Genomic DNA, 7925 nt, shown 5'->3' with positions numbered 1-7925 from the left:
TTTACAACAATTGAATCCCATCTATATAGGTGTGAAGCTGTTGTGTTATGAAAAAATATAAAAGCACAAAAAAATATAACAAATGTATGTAACGAAGTTATAGATAATACATTTGAAAAAATGTGGCACATAGTTCTAATATACTATGTATAAGGAATGGGCTAATTTTACATTTTATAATAGATGATATCCAATCAAAATAGTGTCTGTTTTTCAATGCAAATTCGGAGGAGAAAGAATGTGTATCTCTACTTTGAGACGTTCTGCAAAAGTTTTATACAAATTCTCGCCGTCTTTATTGAGCAAATGGTTAACATGGAAATTTGGCACATTGCTGACAAAGGCTACCAAATTAACCTTTTATAAGAATTAGAAATATGTTAACATTCCCACCTAAATTCAAAGTATTTGTTGATTGATCAACTTGCATTAAAACACACTATTTTGGTGGCATACAATCTCTTACTTATTATAAATATATTAAACCTATGTGTAACATTTATTTTTATAAATCTGCTATCTATAACTTCTTTATATAGCTTGGTTACATTTGTATATGATTTTATAAATTTTCCTTGCTGCTTGCACAACAGCTCGTCATCTACATAAACTTGATTCAGTTACTCTAAACTGTCAATCTGTGCTTTCAAGAAATTACATACTATACGTAAATTTCTGGGCATATCATTGCAATTGGCTCTATGAAGAAGACTGGACATCTACTAAACCAATACTAAGTAAGATTCTACAGTATACTTCTTATACTTCACATACATGTATAGTCAGTGTCTGAACATCTACAATGTGCTTAATTTTTTATGTTTCTGAAGATAACAAATTAATTAGTCGAAACCGATAAACCATCAGAGAAATATATTTTAAACTGACGACTAAATTTTATTCTGAAAAATATAAAAATTCTAAGCTCCAGTTCAGTTTTGTAGCCTTTGTAGATGATTTAGAAATATTTTCCAGAAGCATCGATACAGCAGTACAGCAAATTAAACTGTTTAGAAAGACGGCGTAAATGCTAGATCACAAATTCCTTTCGAGAAGTAGAATTCATAACGATCATTTAAAATGCTCCAAAATTCCTAAGCACGAGATCTGGTACAATCAAAACAGAGAATAAATTTAAGTACTTAGGGGACATAATACAGCCAAATGGTCTCGATAAAGAAACAAAACTATGGAGCACAGGTAACTGATATGGCTTATCATTTAATGAAGGACATTTACAATAAAAAATCATTTTCAGTAAAAGCAAATGAAACATTACAACACTGTCACGAAACCGGAGCACTTTTATGCAAAAGAATATTTAGCCCTAAAAAGGGGTAATTCAGAGTTGGAGAAAAAGCGGAAAGAAGATAATACGGAAAGTAGTCGGTCCAAGAAAAGATGGGACTACGTAAATAACAAGAAGTAATGAAGAAATATACGCCGTAAATGGAAAACCTTCTGATCGTCTTAGGAAAAGAAGAATTTCGTTTTGTGGTGACTTGGTTCGAATGAATCCAGAAATACTGCCCAAAAAATATTTCATTACTTTGACAAAAATGCTAAAACGCAAGTGAGCTGGTTGAGGTTATGAAAGAGGAAATTGTCGACAGGCTATGTTTTCTAAACAAGTTTATGAATCGGAGGAGTTTTCAAGAAAAAATTAGAAAGCTGATCTCTGTATGGATCAATCAAAGAAGGAAAGAACGAAGAAATATTGAAAAGACCAAAAATGATGAAAGAAGACAATGTTATGAGGAAGTTACTTCACGCGGTCCACAGATGGCCGAAACCGAAGAAAGAAGAAGATGATAGGCACTGCCTATTGGCTTCTGTCTCGGGTTCTTCGGCCGACGTTCATCTAATGATTTTTCTGACGTTTCGCCAGCACGAGTGGCTGGCATTGTCAAAGCTTCACCCTCCATTGCCGGTGGTGAACTGGAGGCGAGCTCGCGGCCGCAGGCTATATGTACCTGGCGCGCCAACGTCCGAGGGCTTCTCCGCGGTCATTTCCGGTGCGTTTCTCCTCTTGCTACCTGCGACGGTCGTTCGCTGCAGTACGGGAAGCCAGGATCCGTTTACCTTAAGGCTTTCCTCTTTCTTGTTGAAACTGTTCGCGTGTTTTTGGATTTCTACAGCTTCTCTGAACAAGCGCGTGTGATAGTGCTTCTCTACAGACAGAACTTCCGTGTCGGCGAATTTTATTACGTGGTCGGTCTCATTCAGTGCGTGCTTTGCCACGGTCGATTTCTCCACCTGCCCCAACCTGCGCCGGCCGCGGTGGTCTAGCGGTTCTGGCGCTGCAGTCCGGAACCGCGGGACTGCTACGGTCGCAGGTTCGAATCCTGCCTCGGGCATGGGTGTGTGTGATGTCCTTAGGTTAGTTAGGTTTAAGTAGTTCTAAGTTCTAGGGGACTTATGACCTAAGATGTTGAGTCCCATAGTGCTCAGAGCCATTTGAACCATTTTTGAACCCCAACCTGCAATGTCGCTTATGCTCTTTGATCCTGGTGTTAATGGATCGTCCAGTCATTCCGACATAAACTTTTCCGCATGTGCAAGGTATACGGTATATTCCCGACATTGCAAGTGGGTCTCTTTTCTCCTTCGCCGATCTAAGACACTCTTTGATCTTCCTTGTCGGTTTGAAAATCGTCTTTACGCCGTGTTTGCGCAATATACGGCCGATTCTGTCCGTCACTCTGGGAATGTATGGCAGAAAGGCCGTACACGACATTTCTTTTTCTGGTTCCTTACTTCACCGAGTGTTTGGCTCTGTTACACTTCTAATGTAATTTATGGAGTACCCATTGCTCCTCAGAACAGTTTCCAGGTGTTGCATTTCTCGTTTGAGGTGTTGAGGCTCACATATTCGTCCTGCTCTCGTTACGAGCGTACTAATCATGTCTCTTTTCTGGCTCGGGTGGTGGTTTGACAGTTTGTGCAGGTATCGGTCCGTGTGTGTCGGTTTTCGATACACGCTGTGTCCCAGGTTTTCGCCGACCCTTGTGACCAGCACATCTAGAAATGGCAGTTTCTTGTCCTTTTCTACTTCCATGGTAAATGTTATGATGGCATGGAGGCTGTTGAAGTGTCTCAGGAATTCACCGAGCTGTTCTTCACCATGGCTCCACACCACGAAAGTATCATCGACGTACCTGTACCACACCTTAGGTTTGCAAGTCGCCGAGTCCAGTGCCTGTGCTTCGAATTGTTCCATGAAGAAGTTGGCCACCACTGGACTGAGAGGACTACCCATGGCGACGCCTTCCAGCTGTTCGTAGAAATCGCCATTCCACGTGAAATAGCTCGTGGTGAGACATGCATGGAAGAGCTTTTTGATGTCTTGCGGGAACATGGAACCGATGTGCTCCAGAGCGTCGCCGAGTGGCACTTTTGTAAATAACGAAACAACATCAAAACTGACCAGGATGTCGTTTGGCGCAAGTTTCAGTTTCTTCAGCTTCTCAATGAAATGTCCTGAGTCCTTAATGTATGTGTCGGTCTTTCCCACGTGTGGCTGGCTCACCAACGTATAAACTGGCGAAACACTTGGCCTCTCTGCTGCAGCCACACGTGGGAAAGTCATACAATATGACTTTTACAACTTACAATAATGACACTTGAACTGTTGCATGATTGCTGCATTGGCTTTCCATATCATATTACTTTGTTATTACATCAGAGGACAATGAGTATTTGTTTTTGAATATTTCATGAAATATGTGAAGATATATTTTGTTTGCAACGTCCACTTGTTCGTTGAGAATAAGGTGTGGTGAGTTATAGCTGTGGGTGTAAATTTCTACCTCTTCGAGAAGATTCATTTTCATTCCTTTGTTGACAGTGTGTAGTATTTTCTACCTCTTCGAGAAGATTCATTTTCATTCCTTTGTTGACAGTGTGTAGTATTTGTAGGTTGTCTGTAATGGCTGTGGCTGAGTGACCATGGTCTTTTATCAGAGTTTCTTTACCGGAAGGTATCCATATGCTCACGGTATCTTATAGCTAAACCATTGCTGAGCTGAAAACAGCCATTCAAGGGGTCATAGACAGCATCGATATTCCGACACTTCAGCGGGTCATGCTGAATTTCGCTATTCGTCTGCGTCACGTCATCGCCAATAATGGTAGGCATATGGAACATGTCATAACATAATCAGAGTATTGAAGTATCTGTTGTGACATTTGTATGCTAACTAAAGTGTATGCATGCTATAGTTTGTAACTAACTTACGTTTCTTTTGATAGAGTTCAATAACTTTCGCCCTCTATGTGAAAAAAAAATTATTTTATTTTTCATCGTTAACGCTAAAATATTCATCACTGGAGAACTGATCTTACTGACTGCTACAGGGTTCCTTCCTATTCACAGAATATATTGATAATTTTTCAAATACATTCAGAAATTACTGTTAGCTGCAGTATCAAACTACACTATCTGATCAAAAATATCCGAATACACACAAGTGAACATTGATCTGGGGCGTGTCCTTCCTTCGACTTTATGACAAATTGTACTCTGCTGGGAATACTTTCAGTGAGGTGCCTGTATATCTCTGGAGGAATGGCAGCACATTCTTGCACAAGAGCTAAAGGCAGTGATGCTGAATACTGAGGTCTTGAGCTAAGTAAACGCTTTTACTCATCCCAAAGATGTTTCATTGGGTTCCTGTCGTGGCTCTGCACAGACTAGACCACTTCAGAAATATTGTTATCTACAGATGTTGCTATAAGTCAGTGTGCGTTCTAAGCTGATACAATGATAGTCTTCGAACTGTTTCTGTTGCCATAAAATGTGTTCACAGCCAATGATTTTAGCGTTTGCTTAAGGGATTATACGTTAACCACGAGAAACACGCCCGTACCTTAACACCACGTCCTCCGTACTTCAGTCTTGACACCACTCATGATGACTGGTAACCTTTTCCAGCAATTCGCCAAACCCAAACCCTTTCACTGGATTGCCACAGGATATAGCCTGATTCATCACTCCAAATTCTCGTTTCGAGTCTTCCACTATCAACTTGTGTCGCTCTTTACACCACCTCAAGGGTCGCTTAGCACTGACTGCAGAAATGTGTGGTTTATGAGCATATGCTCGACGTTTGTAGCCCATTTGTCTTAACTCCATATGTACTTTCATAGCAGCTCACGTCCGTTGGCTTCATTCGATTTTTACAACCATCCTCTGCAAATGGTCGACGGTTCATGTCCATCAGTGCATGAGATCAGCCTGATCTCTTTTGGCCAACTTTGTAAGCTTTAGACGAAGTCACGGTGCAAACGTTTTCCTTACAGACAAAAGGAAAAACTAGTAGAAATCGACCTCGGGGAAGATCAGTTCCCATTATGCTGATCTGTAGAAACACACGAGACAATACTAACTCTACAACTTTTCACAGAAGACAGGTTACGGAAAGGCAAACCAACGGTTTATAGCATTTGTAGACTGAGAAAAAGCTTTTGACAATGTTGAATGCAATACTTTTATTAAAATTCTAAAGGCGGCAGGGGTAAAACGCAGGAGTCAAAAGACTATCTGCAATTTGTACGGAAACCAGGTGGCAGTTATAAGAGTCGATGGGCAGGAAAGGGAAGCAGTGGTTGAGAGGGGAGTGATACAGGGCTGTAGCATATCCCCGACGTTATTCAATCTGTATAATGAGCAAGCAGTCACGGAAAAAAAGAAAAATTTGGAGTAGGAATTAAAGTCTAGGGAGAAGATTTAAAAGCTCTGAGGTTTGCCGACGACATAGTAATTCTGTCAGAGACAGCAAAGGGCTTGGAAGAGCAGCTGACTGGAATGGACAATGCTTGAAAGGAGGATATAAAATGAACATTAACAAAAGTAAAACGAAGATAATGGAATGCAGACAAATTAAATCAGGTGGTGCTGAGGATATTAGGTTAGGAAACGAGAGATTTGAATGGATGACTTTTGCTACTTGTGCAGCAAAATAACTGATGATGGTCGAAGTATAGAGGATAATAAAAGTAGACTGGCGATGGCAAGAAAAACGTTTGTGAAGAAGAGAAATTTGTTGACACCGAATATAGATTTAACTGTCAAAGTCTTTTCTGAAAGCATTTGTGTGGAGTGTAGCCACGTATGGAAGTTAAACATGGACGATAAACAGTTTACAGAAGAAGAGAATATAAGCTTTTGAAATGTGGTGCTACAGGTGAATGCTAAAGGTTAGATGGGTAGATGCGTAACTAATGAGGAGGTGCTGAACAGAAATTGGGAGAAGAGGAATTTGTGGTACAAGCTGACTAGAAAAAGGGATCGGTTGGCAGTATACATTTTGAGACATCAAGGGATCACCAAATTTGTACTGGTGGTAAGCATGGAGGGTAAAAAACGAAGAGGGAGATCAAGAGATGAATACAGTAAGCAGATTCAGAAGGATGTAGGGCGCTGTAGTTACTCTGAGATGAAGAGGCTTGCACAGGATAGAACAGCCTGGAGAGCTGCATCAAACCAGTCCTTTGACTGAAGACCACAATAACAACAACAGATGATATGGAAGGTTAGTTAATCAAGTGACATTCATTGACTAGTCCATGTTCGAAGTCACTGATCTCTCTTGAGTGCGCAATTCTGCTGTTACTGTTCCGCTAAAGACAACACAATATGCCTCACCTCCATTTACTTTGACGGATTCGCCTCTTGTGACATCTAGTGGTCATTCCGAATTACATAGTAGTACTGATCGGACAGTATACATAATTGTCTCTAAGTGTATGCGTACCTAAAGCTGTTTCATTTTATTCTGTAGGTGCGTTGACTGAAACATTATTTAAAAGTGCGTCGGCTGGTTCAAATGGCTCTGAGCACTATGGGACTTAACATCTAAGATCATCAGTCCCCTAGAACTACTTATACCTAACTAACCTAAGGACGTCACACACGTCCATGCCCGAGGCAGGATTCGAACCTGCGACCGTAGCGGTAACGTGGTTCAAGACTGAAACGCCTAGAACATCTCGGCCACACCGGCCGGCTAAAAACGTGCGTCGAATGTATCCTACACATTGCTTGTGGATAATGATTGATTGCAAGAAATTTTAAAAGTATCCGATTACAAATATTTGTTCATACTTTGTAAAAAAAAAGTCGCCGTTCTCGGTGTCTCTAAGTCTTATTAATTTTCAAATCGACATTACCTTTGCTTTACTTTAATAGTATTCAGTTTTCTCAGATTTTGTACCGAAATATAGTCTATCAGGTTGACATACTTTGTATTTCTTCATGTTTCCATTTTCTGTTGTTATGTCTCCTTGAATTGTGCGCAATACGCAATTACCTCTATCGCCCATACATTTGATGATTCGAAGAAAGCCGAAATCGCTGATTGTGAATAAGAAGGTACTTTGTGATTCAAAGGTTGGTAAATAAGCTAACTGCAGACATCGTGGATCTTAAAACTTTGTCACAGCTTAAAGAAACAAGTAATTTTAAACGGTGCAGTATTTTTGTAACAGAGCCTTAAAAAGCGACAGCACACAGTCCACTATTGGAGATAATCTCGTAGAGGATACCCACCGTCCTAATAATACTGACACTGATCTCAAGGATTTCATAGAACCTAAAAGTATCTAGTGAAACTTACAACAGAGGACAATTACCACATGCTGAAAGCACTAACACAAGTAAAGAGACTTTGTAACGAATACAGTAGGCAACAAATCACAGTCTGCACTAATTTATGTATAATACAAAGACACTTTCTTCAAAGAAAACGTTGTGTATCTAAGATCACTTTTTTCATGAACGTCTGCTTCCCCTCATGCACCTTGCCCTCCCGCCCCCTCTCTTCCATCTGTCTCTCTCTGTGTCATAACCCCCACCCATAGGAGGTGAAACAAAACGAAGGGGACCAAACATTCGAAATTAGCATCATTCCCAGACAGGTGAGGAA

The sequence above is a fragment of the Schistocerca cancellata genome, chromosome 3 (genome assembly GCF_023864275.1).
Source record: "Schistocerca cancellata isolate TAMUIC-IGC-003103 chromosome 3, iqSchCanc2.1, whole genome shotgun sequence".
In the NCBI taxonomy this organism is placed as follows: Eukaryota; Metazoa; Arthropoda; class Insecta; order Orthoptera; family Acrididae; genus Schistocerca; species Schistocerca cancellata.
Note: the sequence above shows the minus strand (reverse complement) of the source record.